Raw genomic sequence first — 15,013 nt, forward strand, 5'->3', positions numbered from 1 at the left:
TTTCAGTATGGAGTGTGGATGGTGGGCAATGACATATTTCCATTTATTTGCTTGTCCTTGAGTGCTCTGTATCTTATGCTGAAGAATGAAAGGTTGTTCTCTACTCACACTCTCTGCACTGTTCATGGATTTGTACTCTTCTTTACTACTCACTCTTCATTAGTTTTCTGTCTAATATATATATAGGAACATTAATCAGAAAGGGAAAAGGAAATGAGAAGACTAGGAGCATGCATTGTAGTGTTTTGAGTTTGGGGAAAAAACCCCATAATTTTGTGGTAAGCAGTATAACAAAAAAAACCCCCAGCTGACTGTAAAATCTATTTGTGTTGTGTCTACTGAAGTAAATTTCTTGCAATATTAAATTTGACTGATATTAGTCTGTAATTGCAGTATCATTGTTTTCTTAGTAATTTTAATCACATAGAAATGGTTTGAGAGACTGATAAATTTGGAATTTAAATGTGTTTATTAAGCAGAGTTTACAGTGCTGAGTTAGCCTGTTTAGAATGAAGGTATTTTAAAATCTCCAGTAGTTATGTAGCCCACCAGATTTCACTAGAGAAGAATCCTAGGCCAAACACAGAAATTCCATAATTGCCCCCAGAAGGGCACTGGGTTGAAAAAGACCAGACTCAAACATATTCACTTCTCAGTCCTGCAGGGGCTTATCATGAAAAACTTTAAAAAAGTCTTGCTCAGAACTGAACTAACAAACCTTGAAGTGTTGCAAAATTAAGCACAGTAAAAAGGGCTATTCAGATATGGACATATTTTTAATAAATTAGTTTGTTACCTAAATTAATCTCCTGATAGAAGTTTTACAAAACTAACTTAAAAGATAAAAAAGTCCTCACTCATAAAACTTTGAGATTTTTTGTATTGAAACTTAAATTACAAATTTTCTTCCACAATTAATTTATGGCCTTTCTTCTTAAACCAGACAGAAAGGAATGTCTTTTCTCTTACTAAGCTAGTACTTTATTCTGGTGGCCTAAGCTGAGTTTGTGCTAGCATCCTTCTAAGACATATATTACAAATCCACTAGGATTTCTTGGCCACCAGTCAGTTCCTGATGGTCTACAAATGACTCCACACAGATACAGGACTTTTAGACCTGTTATATTACAACATTCTGTCTTCAGATGGTATGTCTCAGAATATAAACCCTAAGTCTTCATCAACCTGGAGAGGCAGAGCTGTGGCCTAATATTTAATGAGTGACAGAGTTCACACTGAAGTTAAAGCTTCAGGTGAGGTAGAGACTAACCTTTATATATGAATTCTAGTCAATTAAGTTGGGTTAATTTGTTCACTTAGACATAGCATGCCCTATCTTGTTCTGACATCAGTTCTCCATCTAGACTCTTCTGGAGAGTCAAACTGGAATTCCAGGTGCTGGGAAACTTTAAAGAAATTACAGGGATATTCACATTCATAATCAAAGAGCAACTTAAAAAAAAAAATAAATCTGGTAAACAATATTTTCTCTAAAATAATTTGGAAACAGAATATTTTTCGATTAACAGCTGGCTCTTGAAAAGGATCCATTGTCACAATAGACTTTATATACTTAATATCAAGCCCAGAGAAGAGAGAAATGCTGTTTTCAAGTGTATTTGTCACCAAATTTCTTGCCGGGAAAGACTGAAAAAAGATCCCCAGATTCCTGATTTTATCAGACATTCATTGTTTTTCTACCAACTAACCTCAAGGGCTCAACGCTGTGTGTGTTGAAATCAACAGAATATTCAGTGCTTATTAGAGAGCTGCTGTTCTATTTTGTTGTATGTATTAATATCTGTGCAAATAGTGACTGAGTGTTTTGAATCCTCATGCAGAAAAACAAAAGAATAGCTTGGCAGATGGGCTTCTCAGGAGGTACATTTGACAGATAATCAGTAAAATACAATTCTTTTATCTCTGCACTCATACAGAAATATAAAGCACTGTTCTGATAGAGTCTCCTCCCTTTCCTCAGCTCAGCAGCTCTTTATTTCAATGCAGTGTCCAACCACACAAGCCACTTATAGTGGCAAGTGTTGGAATATTTTACTGCAGGTTGACACAGCTATTTTTTAGTGGATTTTTATACTTGAACTTTAATAATATATGATAATGTTACCACAGTGCGTAGGAACAGGAATGGTTTGCATCTCCAAGTCATTGAATCCAGTTTTCTGCTGCTCTAACAATATCTAATTGATCTAATCCTCTGATTTGAGGACATTTTGTTTAATCTTACTTCCTGCTTTTGGAAGCTGTCCTGTCAGTTCAGCCCTTAAAGGTAAAAATAATCTGTCTTCCCTGAGTCTGATTAGTGGTTTGGCCATGGATGGCAGAGTGTCATTGATCCTGACACAGGCTCTTAATTTTTTTCCCCAGTTCTCTCTTGGAAATACCTCTCTTACACATTCCACATTTTTCTGTTGTCATATCCAAATAATGACACTGTTTCACAGTCCTCCAATGACTATATATTATACTCAGGTCTTTTTCCTTCTTGTGTAGTTTCAAATACAAGATTGCTTATATTTACAGCTTTGAATGAATAATTATTTCTTATTCATTCTGAACTGTATAACCTTGCATGTTTTCCTGTTGTATTTAATTCCATATTTCCTTCTCTAGTGTTCAATGTAATTCAGTTCTTCCTTTTTGCATTTTTGGTATCTTTTTGCATAGGCAAAGTTTCCCTAACATGTCACCACATCTCCTTGGCACATTTCTCTCCTATTCCTTTTTGTACCAAATGCATTAGTGAAATTATGAAATTAGGAGTGATACCCTGAGAATTCTGCTGTAGTCTTCTGGCCCTATACATCTTATTTTACCACAATATCTCATCTCAATTTTGAAAATTTACATTCCTCTCCCTTCCTTAGTCTATTAATCACTCTGTTTTCCTACTATATTAATTAATATCTAATCTAATTAATAATCTCTCTCTGGACTTTGCAGGTATTTGACTTCCTGCTTAATTATTAATTATTAATTAATTGATAACTCTACACCATCTCTGATGGGATATTAATTGACTTATCAAAGAAAGTCAATTTTCCACACAAAGCTTTCAGATGAGGATTATGTGGCTAATTTTCAACAGATACTTGCTACCATGTGTTCATCTAGTGACATTGGAGACAGCTCCTTCAGATCATCACTTCAATACCGATTTTCCAGATTATGGACAAGCAAGGGGAAATGAAGAGATGAAAAGACTTGTGAAAACTGAAGAGACATTATACTGAATTCACCTGTTTTGTGTATTATTTAGAAATTGAAAACATGACATTTCCCTCCTTTTTTTTTTTTAAATAGATATTTCATGGACATTTATGGAATGATTGTTTTTTTCTTACAGAGTCCATTCAAATAGAAATCTACATATATCTTGCTCATCAAGGTGATACAGTTAATGTGTTTTTCTCCTCTATACTTTGTTTTTAAGACATACCAGCCCAAGTAGCTGTGAAGCGTGCCAGTCCTGAAGGCATCACAAGCACAGAATGTTTTCTTAGTAACCTTTAAATATAGATAGCATTCCTTAGTTTTGACTTCTCCTTTTCAATCTGCCCTATTTTTGACTTCTGCATAATCATCCTTACATGAAATAATTACTTTCATCTGTACTGATCCCTCCTCATATATGAAAAAACTTCCTGCCTACCATAAATCTTCATCACCAAGGCTAATTCTCTTATAAGTATGGAGCTTCTGTTTGGATTAAAGCACTGAGCAAAGATTAAACCCACTTATATTTACTCATTCTTTTGACTTCTCTATTCCAATCCAGGAGGAAGCTTTGGAAGCTGTGATGATTTTGATAGCCTGCCATTATGTTGTTTTTTATCCTCATGTACTTCAGTGCTTAATCTGATTATTATTTGTATCAAAACCAGTAAATGATCAGCTTTGCGTTCATGCTTTTAGGACAGCTTTTACTGCCTGATAACTCAGTCAGTATTCATGATTTCCCTCTCCAGAACACCTTCTCAAGTGCTTACTGAAGAGAAATAAAGGTAATGACAACGGTATCATTTTTTCTGAGATAAGAGTTCTGAATATGTTTGTTTAAATTTTTGGACCATGTGACTCCCGTAACTCAAGCATATTTAAGACAGCTTTCCAAAGAGTCCAGCACCTTGCAGGACTGGAATCTCAGTGAGCATTTTTTGGCTGGCTGTGTTAGGCAACTTCTCTAACTTTGTGTTCTTCATGGTCTTCTTGTGTGGATTACCCTACATTGCACTCTCATTTCTCTTTTTGTTTTTGTCTGTCTAAGAATCTGTGCATCTCAGTAAATACATCTATTGACATGTTCATGTCAGCTAAAACTCTGAAACTGTGTAATCTCTGAGGCTAACTGGAACAGTTAGTATAAACGTCGTTACAACAACAGAAGAGAGTTAATTTCATAGATATGTGGGGCTTAGGCTGTCATACAAAGCAGAGCTTTCTTGGCATAGTTACAGCCAAGCTGGATGTGCTGTCTTGGTATAGGGCATTGTTGTAATTCCTCACCTATAAATTGCAGTGCAGTCATTGTCTGATGGTTCTGCCCAAACCAAGCAGATTGTCTTCATAATCTGTCAGAAATTGCTCCTTCAGTCAAAACAAAAGGCCCAGAGAGTTGTACAAGGCTGTCTTCCTGAAAAACATTGTCCTTTTAAAGAGTCATTGATAATGACACTAAATGTGACACATCCCAGAACAGATGTCCTCTGAGGTCCTCTTTTTGTCACTGTCCTCCAGTATGACTCATTAGTAACTGCCTCATGAATTCTACCTTTCCAAATGTACTCCAAAGGCCATGTGCAGAAAGAACTAAATTCTTGTGTAATTGCAGGGTTTCTGGGAGATCTTGTCCAGTTCAGTTACAAAAGTTTAGGCTAATAAATAGATGTTAATCCAGCATGCATTCTCCGTGGCAGACGGAAGGGATCAAAATTGCACAATTATTATACCTACCATGAAGCTATTCTGAAAAATCTCTAGTAGCCTCAAGTCAGTAGTGAAAGTTTTCCCTTCATAATGTCTTTACTTTTTCCTACTTATCCTGAAGGTGAATGTAGAAAACTAGATTTCATCCTCTTTAGAAATAGTGTGTGTTTGCAGCTGAAAGATGTTTCAGAGAAATGGCTGCATTGTTTAGTCAGTGGCATACATTAGGCTGTTCTCTTCAATGTTTGTTTGCCTTTAGGACCTCTAAAGTCTTAATGCTAATCTTTATTCCAAAACGTTCTGTGAAAAAACAGGAATACTTTCGATTTCAGCAAGCATGTTATTTTTCATTTAGTGCAGCAATGGATCCATTCTCGTTGTTAATGATTATTGAAGAGTCTATTAAAAAACCATCCATCTGTTCTTTCTTGAGATGACTATCTTCATAACAGCAATTCTATTTGAAACCAGTGCTCGTGTACCATATTTACCATTTTGATATTTAGTACCACGTGCTGATGTAAGTTATATAATGAAAAAGCAGGTAATCTATGTGTTCTTTGCATAAGTTTTAAGAGCACACTATAATGATCACACAAGGCATGTAAAAATCCCCCCGAATTTTTATTTAACTGTAGCAATTTAAGACCTGATGCTCAATTAACTCCCATTTTTCAGCTATCCATGGTACCAAAACCACACAAAGCTTTTTGAAAATAAGCACATTGACTACTACTTTTCTCCTTTCTGAATACTGTCAAGAATTTTTAATTTTCATCTGTGATGAATAATTTATTCCATTTGTTGAGAGCAGAAGGAAGTTCCTTAGCTGTTCAGAAAACAGTGCTCAGTATTATAAGGAATGACAATATAGTGTTGATATAATTTTCTAATCCTTTACTGATTCCTTGGATATCTTTTGGTATGTACATAAACACTATTTTCAGGAAGGAGAATAGAAGGAATTTATGTGTGTTCAAGAAAGATGGGTTAAGTCTGAGACAGGTGTGAGGAAGGCTACTGGGACAAAATGGAGAGCACACCATAAGTAAGGAGGCTGAAGAGTTGCATTAACCTTAAACAAGGGGAGATAAGAAATTTTTTATCTATCCATGTGCACATATATAATATATAGGCCTTGGACAACAGGAAAACTGAAGAAAAATTTAGGATAAATGACAGTGTTGGCACTTGAGCAATTACATTTTTCCTGGGTAGAATGTTCTGGAAGAGTCAGGTGTTCCAATCAGAGTGGTAGATCAAACTTATCTTCAATTAGACTCAAAACAGAGTTTATCATTTTCATATGACGTGGTTGCAAAGTTGTGCTTTGGACTGTTTGCTCTTTTGCATCCTTATACTTTAAAGTTATAAAATCAAGAATGTCAAAGGTAGAAAAAGGAACGTTTATGATGCCAGGGAAAACAATTCAGCTCCCTTCTGTGTCCTGTGCATATGCAGAATGCATAGGAGAAAAAAAAAAGAGGAGAAAGGGAGAAAATCATTGTGTATACAGATGAGATGACCAGGTTAAGTATGCTCAAGCAACCATAAATCATCTGGCAGAAATAATTTTTCAGTCTAAACCTCTCTTTTTTGATTCAAAATCATCATGCAGTTTTACACTGCTATTTGTAGAATAATATCTTCCTGTACAGAACTATAGCTACTTGTCCTATGTGCTTGAACTTCATCCCTAGCTGTGAGGTAATGAAAGGCAATTAACATATAAGAAGGGGGATGGGGAGTAGCTTCTTACTCTGGCAGTCTGGGGAGGTTGGCATAGCTCAGATTTCCCTACTGCCACTTGCACCTTGTCTTCAGAAGAGGTATTCTCAGTGAGAAAATTGGGAAAGTAATGAGGACACCAAGCATGGCTTTAAAATAGTTGTAGATTGTCAAGATTTTTTTCTAGTCTTGCAAGTGAGGGAAAAGGAAATGAACACAGATATAGATATCAGCAATATCACTGCAGATAAGAAAAGGAATTTTCTAAAACCCAGGAAGTTTTGTCCTCACAAAAAATGGATGCAGATAGACTTCTTTGGAAATAGACTTATTTTGGAAATATACTACCAGTCTAATTCCCATTTCACATACACACACACACACACACACACACACACACACACACACACACAATGTCCACTGAGTGACAAATTTTAGGTCAGTTTGCACTTAAGAATGATAATGGAGTATGTCTTACATTTAATGACAAAGATTTTCAAATCCACAAAAGGAATCTACATTATTTCTTCTTCCTCTCAAGAGAATTTGGTATTCAAAGCCCTTGAAAAGGTTGATTTTGATGTGATCTAAACTGATAAAATTTTGACATTTTTTTGTACATCTCCCTTTGAAAACTGTTTAATTTTTTGGTTGCATATTAGCAGTATATTGTTGTCCTATTGGTTTCTTTATTTTCTTTTTCTCCCCTTTTGATTGTATACCCCATGCTACCTAGGGGAAGCTAGTTTTCTAGGCTGCATTTGCTGGGGGAGACTATCCACTGTGGAACATGTTTAAAATATGCATTACACTCTTCTTGACATGTTAGCTGATAAGTGTTGCTTAAGATCAAAGGTGTCTGATTTAGAAAAAAGTCTTGTAAGTGCCCTTGACTGTGGGTTAATGGTACCATCACTTAATGGTACTTGTCAGTGAAGGCAGCCCAAAGGATTTGTAAGAGATGCAACTGACCAAGAACGAAGGCCAGAGCAAAAATGTGTGTGGAAATACTTGAAAGAGGAACTATTTTTTTGTCATGGGAAAAGAAACAAGCTGTTCAGAAGCAAATTGAATAAATCTTCCCTAATGTCCTGAGAGAGCTTCTAAGATGTTTTATTTAGAAAAATACAACAGGTCTGCTCTTTGTGGTTTTTAAGTATAAAGAAAATTAATAGTAGGAAGGAGGTTCTGTTATCGAAAAAAAATCTGGGTATATGGTGCATAGGGTTTATGGCCTAAAATAATGGAGATGCATTTAGCTGTTTTATTCCTTTAGTTTTTGTAGAATGTGCATACAATTCATACTTGGTTAGTATGAATCCTGTGGCATAACATTTCTCACTGTTCTCCATGCAGAGTATTTGGACATGCTGTCCATTGGTCAAACTGTGGCTGAGTCACCTGACAACATGGGCCAGCTCTGTGCCTGGAATAAGTCTGCTGAAACTAATACAGTTAGCTGGTGGATGAGCCTTTCCATTGTGTGCAGCCCATACCATTACTTCAAAGGTGATAAGAACTTAATTAACTGTCTTTGAATTTTCAGCATAGTTTCTCTCCACTTACAATAGCTTTTCTGCTGATTGGTAACATATGTAAACATTGACCATGCATTGCCAAACTTTCTCTTTTTCTCTTTCTTGCATGGCATCCCTTTAAATAACGAAAGAAGAAAACCATATATCATTGCAACTAACGTGATCTCTTTGTCCTTTTGTTCCCTCTCACACAACACTTTTGGTACATTCTGTCCTCCAACAGAGAAGTATGAAGCACAAGCACCTTCTTTAGCCTCGATAGGAGAACAAGTAATACCCATTAACATTAGAGGGATTTCAACATATGGCTTGAAGTTTCCCCAGAGATACTATATAAATTTAATTGAAGTCATCATTAATAATGATCCTTTCCTTCGCCTAAAACCTTGAGTTAAAACAGCAGAGCCTTCTCTTTGAATATATGGTTTCTGCAGCTGTGTATATTTCAACTATCTTTTAATTAATTTCTCCCTGATGAAAAAAGTGTGAGTTGCAGGGAATGGGACAGTTTAGTCAGTGAAAAAAATACATATTATACTTTTGAGCTTTTGTGAGGACTCCATGGCACCCTGGGTAGTCAGCAATTAGATTGGGGGTTTAGCTGCAATAATTTGAATCTTTACTTTTCCCAGCTGTCTGCTCTGCCCTTCTGCCACACACCCCTATCTTGTCGGGAGAAGGGGTGACTTGCCTGTGTTTCGACTATTCCAGACTACAGTTCAGCACTTCACGTTGCTTGTGGGCACTGTTGGGCTGGGATGTGTCCTGGTCATGCTAAGGTGCAGTCACATCTGCCTCTATCAGAGAGAGTTCAGAGCAGTGTAGCTGGAAGCAAGAATAGATAAGGGCTCTGCCCTGCTCTACTCTCAGACTTCTTTAATGTACAATTCTGAGAGTAAAGAAAAAGGGCTGTTCTTAATTTGGGTCAGCCAATCTGAGCTAGATAACTTGAGTGAAAACAGCAGAGTAGATAATAAAGTTAAAAGTAGAAGTGTTAAAATTTATAGGGGAGTTTGGGGGAAAAAAAAAATCAGCCTGCTAGCTGAAATAAAAGCCAAGCTGACTTTTTTTTCATTGTTCTTTTAGCTATTGCTAATTCACTTGGGTTTTTCAGTAATTGAAAACTACTTGGGTTAAGACTGAGACAGATTTGTTTCAGTATACACAAACATTTGAAGAATTGCATTTTCTTACTTTATGATACTAAAGATTTTTTGCCTTTTGTGTAAAAGAACCTGACTACCATTGTGTAATACAGATGTGTACTACAAGAAAGGTCTTTCAAACAGCAGAGAAATGAAAGCTCATTGTAGAAAGCTGAAGTAGAACAATTCAAATTAGAGAAATAACTTTAAAGGTGTTACTACTGGAACAAAATTCTGTGAAAACTGGTAGATTTTTCAGTTTTCAGGTCTTAAATCAAAACTGGATGTTGACCTGAGAGATAAAGAGAAGTTATGCTTATTCAAGTGTGAATTGTTGACAACATTTTTCATTAAAATAACCTGGCTGGGTAAAATTTAAAGGTCTAGTATATAGAGAAATTCACAGCAGATCATCTACTGAGTTATTCTGATGTCAGCACCTGTATATGTGTGAAACTACTTAGAAAATGAAGCAAAGCAATGAGATAGAATTTACAATTTTATGAATAAACACCTCATTTATGTTATGATAAGCTTCTCAATGTATGTGCAGCTGGTCTCTTTCTAAGCTCATTTACACCCATTAAATGAACCTGATTTACCCTCTGGTGATACCAGTGAAAACCCTGTTATTCCCTGCTGATTTTAATAAGCAACTCCTACCCTATTGATGTTGTTGATATAATATTGCATATCAGATAGGTAGGGGGCTATTGGTATTAGTAGTTTTCAAGTGACACTTCCAGGAAGGCAATTTCAATAAAAAGTAAAGAGTTCGCACACCATGATGAAGGCAGAGCAATCAATACTTGCTTGCTTGTACTTTCCTCTCACTGTTCAATATTTCTGAATTTTCAAAAGTCTGTGGCTCATCCAGGATTACACTTATCACTAATGCCACCACCCCAGACAGTGTTTCATTTTCAGCTTTCCAGGGTTGTTGGAGTTGACATTTTCTATTTCATTTTTACAAAAGACATATTTCATCTGATTTCATCCACTGTACCATGTAGTGTGCTGCTACTGCCTGGCAAAGCACACAGCTGGCTTATAGATGTGCCCTCTCATCTCCTACAGTGGCATTCTTGTCATGAAGTAAACATTCCTCAGTGGAGAGATCCTTCTAGTTTCAGTTCCAGAGTGTCACTGGTTGACACACCACAGCTCTGCCTTTGATCCCAGCTGGTGACAAGGCTGGATACTGAAGCCCTCACTTGGCTGTAACCCTTGCACAGCATGTCGTACAGCTGTACAAACTGTACAGCATAGGCTCAAATGTGTAGGATGATTTTTTTTTTTTTACAAATAATAACCAAGTTTGGATATTTAGTATTTCTGGTGGAATAGCTGTCTTCCTTCTCCTTGCATCACTTTTAGTTGGGTTAAATGTGCTAATAACTGTGGCACTTGTAATGATTTCTAACTGGTTTGTGTCACATTTTCTGGACTAAAGTTCATGTAAACTTTAAACTTTTTAAGAAAAAAAATCTATCCTGATATCACAAAAACTTCTCAGAATGGATCTCCTGTTTTCTGAGATTCTGTCTCGAAAATCTGATGTCCTAGTTTTTATAGCATGTTGCTTTTTCACCTTATTCTAAAGTTCATGAATTAGGGACATGGAAGATCACAGTTACATCCTATTTATCAGGCAGTTATATCAAAAGAAGCAGAAGTCATAGACAAATACCTATCAGCTGACAAAAGCATGGGCCATGCATCAGGCCAGGATGGGACAGCAGTATGGATGAACCTCGTGATTGCAGATGTTGGGAAGCACTTGTTGGTGAGCTCTGGTCAATGAGGCCTGTGGAACTCGATGCTGTGATTTTGTGCCTGCTGCTGTTCAAGCTACAAATAGAATCTTGTCTGACTGGAGTCTACCTTTCTAATTTGGTCTAAAATGGTTTTTTTTACTTTAACTTAGGTTTGTGCTTGAAAGAAAAGAGATGAAAGGGTAAACATGATGGCACATTTTAAAACAAAGGCATTAAATTAGGAAGGAATTGTGCTTTCACTGAATAAATATATTCTATTTCTGAATCAACAACTAAGTGGAGAGGCACCAAGTAAATATTTCAACTTTCCTTGCCTCTATTTAATGTAAAGTAGGATAATTATTTAGAAAAGCAGTTATCTTTAAGGTTTTTTATAGTTTTACGTGATAAGTTGCTTTCTTGTCCATAGTGCACATAAAAATAAGTAAAAAATACTGAATGTGAGTTATGTTATCTAAAAGAGACTGATCTAAAGGATGTCAATGGATGATGGTAAATTTAAATTTTTGTCATTAGAGAATCTTCAAAAAGCTTGTACAGCAATGAAAACTGTAGTTTTGCTGCTAGTTGCCCAATAGGAAGTGTATGAAAAAGTTGCATCATTTTGTATGGCCCCAATACACTAATTTCAAGAGTGATCACTTTTTTTTCTTCTTGGATAGCATCAAGCAGCAATTGAGTTGTGCATTCACATGTTCATATTACCATGTATCATGTCCAGATCACAATATAATTTAGTAATTAACTCCTTTTTTAGACAAAAATAGAGATATATTTCTTAACCAAAAATGTTTCTTTTGAACCGCTTCAAGAACAGTCTTCTTTTGATTGAGGATTTCTCCGTGTCTAAGAAAGCTATGAAAGCTAATTAACCCTTTTCACAAATGCCAGTAGTCTGCAAGTCTAATAAGTAAACTCCCCAAAAGAAAATAAGTGTATTTTTTTAAAGGAGTTACCAGGATGTTCTTCATTGGAGTGGCTGCTTTCCAGTATTTTGCTGTTTCTGTGTTGAGCTTTAAAACTACAGATTTTTTTTTCTCAAAGAGCGAACAGTCCTTGGAGTGACAGGTTTTATAACAAAATGGCACAAATCATCTTTTCGATCTTGCTAATTTTTCTGAACTTTTCTGGTGTTGTTGAGATCTGCTGAAATGCTAATAATTAGTTAACTGACTTAGCTGCTTTGTCAGCTGCTGCACTCAGTCTTCACCAATGAGCTTCACTCAAAATTAGAACTGTAATAATAAGAAAAAAAAAATCAGGTTATTTCAAAAATTGGTTATGGTGAGTAAAATGGTTTTAAATGTCTGTTCTTGCTTCTTCACACACAGTAATCTCACAGTAGGACTTAATGAATACATGTGAAAACACACTGTTCTTGCTGCAGGAGTAAGTCTGGACAGGCTGCCAAAAAATTTTGGCAGAAAAAGTCTTAGTCTTTTGTATAGGTCAAAAGTCAATTCTATTGAACATTGTAACACATTGCAAAAAGCTGCTGTCCTTTAAAATTTCTATTGAAGGACCCTGTTGCCTTAGACGTTTTAATGGTCTGAATAAGTCAGTAATGGCATAATAATTAATTACCTCTTATGTAAGGTATTTCAGCCAGAGATTTCAAAGTCATGGTTATGTCAGAACCCAAGTACATTAAACCCCAATGTGGATTCTTTCTTTGAGAGGTCAAGTAGTTTGAAATTACCAAGGCTTAAACTAAGAAGGATTGAACAGTAGAGAATCAAGGCCACTTTATTTCTCTTAGAGCACTGGGAGAAGGACGTAATGCATTTTAGCCTGTGCACTTTAACTGCATACCTGCAGTGAACATATTTTAACACTCCTGAATTACTTGTGGGACAAAGAAGCAAAATAGTGTCTCAAAGTAGGGAGCCCACTTATTTTTCATCTGCAGATAATTCTGTAACAAATTGTAGAAAGTAAGCAGTTGCATTCACTTTTGGTAATTTTCTTTTTTGCATTCATGAACCATGAATTTCAGAGCTCTAACAGCAGTAGGCTCACAAAGCTTGCTCATGATAGATTAACTTCAGTTATTAATGCTTTTGTAGAATCTTTGGCAATGTGATATTAATAATAAAATATGAAAATTTCATATTAGTAAGTGAAATGGAATGGGATACATATTATATGAAATCAAAAGTTTCTGGTAAAGTCAAAAGGTGTTCTGTTCACTTCACAGGTATTTGCTTTTATTATATTATATTTTATTATAGTTTAGTAAGTTAAAAGGTGCTAAGATTTTATGTAATCCCCTTAAAATATACTAATTAAAATACATAAATAAATACATAAATAAAGTACTGGAGAAAATCCCTTCTAGCCATTAATGGCTACCATGCTGTTTTGTAAGTGCCAGCATTAAAACAACACTTTCGAACCCCTGAGAGGATACTTAAATCCATCAAAATTAGGTGAGGATTCATATCTTATCTCCTTATATTCTTTCCACTTCTGTTCTTCCTTCTGAAAGTAGAAATGAGTCAAGTACAAGAAGCTTAACAGAGACACATTCTTTAAATGCTGTCCTTCAGGATTTCTCTTGAAGAACCCTGTTGTCTCAGATGTTTTAATGGTCTGAATAAGTGTCAGTCTAAAATGTTTATTATTTCCAGAACACAAGAGTCTCTGAGTCCCTGTGCTGAGCTGACCCTGGCTCAATGCCAAGTGCCCAGCAAAGCTGCTCTGCCATTGCTCCTCTTCAGCTGAACAGGGGAGAGAAAATATAATGAAAGCACATGGGCTGGACAAGGAGAGATCACTCACCAATTACCATCATGGGCAAAATAAACTTGACTCAGGGAAATTAGTTTAATTTATTCTTAATCAGTCAGAGCAGACAGAGTCATTTAATGAGAAAAACCCCCACATCTTGAAAACATCTTCCCCCACCCCTTCCTGATTCCTAGGTTTATTTTTACTTACAAATTCTCTACTTGTTCACCCCTCCAGTGGCACAAGTGGACAGGGAATTGAGGTTCTGGTCAGTTCATTACACACTGTCTCTTCTGTTCCTTCCTCCTCAGGAGAAGGATTCTTCACACTCCTCCCCTGCTTCAGCATGTGGTCCCTCCTGTGGGAGGCAGTTCTCCATGGACTTCTCCAGCTTGAGTCCTTCCCGCAGGGTGCAGTTTACATGAATGCTCCAGTGTGGTCCCTTCCATGGGGTCACACATCCTGCCAGAAGTCAGTCATCATCTCCAGTGTGGGCTCCTCTCTCCACAGGTCCTGCCAGGAGCCTACTGCAGCACTGGCTTCCCATAGGATCACAGCTTCCTTTGGGCATCCATCTGCTCCAGGTGGATCTCTGCATCCCTGTGGTCTTCCATGGTCTGCAGGGGCACAGCTGCCTCATCATGGTCTGTGGCACAGGCTGCAGGAAAATCCCTGCTTTGTGTGTCTGGAGCACATCCTCCCCCTGCTTCTGCACTGACCTTGGTGTCTGCAGAGTTGTTCTGCTCAGTATTTTAGCTCCTCTCTTTGCCTGCTGTTCAAGTTTTCTTTTTCCCCCTCTTGTTAACTACATTATCCCAGAGGTGCTACCACTGTTGCTGATGGACTCAGCCTTGGCCAGCGGTGGATCTGTGTTGGAGCCATCTGGCATTGGCTCCACCAAACATAGGGGAAGCTTCTGACAGCTTCTCAAAGAAGTCAGCCCTGTAGCACCCTCTCTACCAAAACCTTCCCACACAGATCCAATAGAATGCAGAACATGCCTTTTGTAAGGGAAGGATATTTTTGAAGAAAACACATGTTTCTGTGAATACAGGGTTATCCAAGCTTCCCACATATATTGCTTCAAGACAGCTTATCTCAGATTTCTCCACAAAAATTGTCTCCAGCTACTGCCAGTTATCTCTTGGCA

Source organism: Cyanistes caeruleus, chromosome 5 (assembly GCF_971803275.1).
Source record: "Cyanistes caeruleus chromosome 5, bCyaCae1.hap1.1, whole genome shotgun sequence".
NCBI classification, from domain to species: domain Eukaryota; kingdom Metazoa; phylum Chordata; class Aves; order Passeriformes; family Paridae; genus Cyanistes; species Cyanistes caeruleus.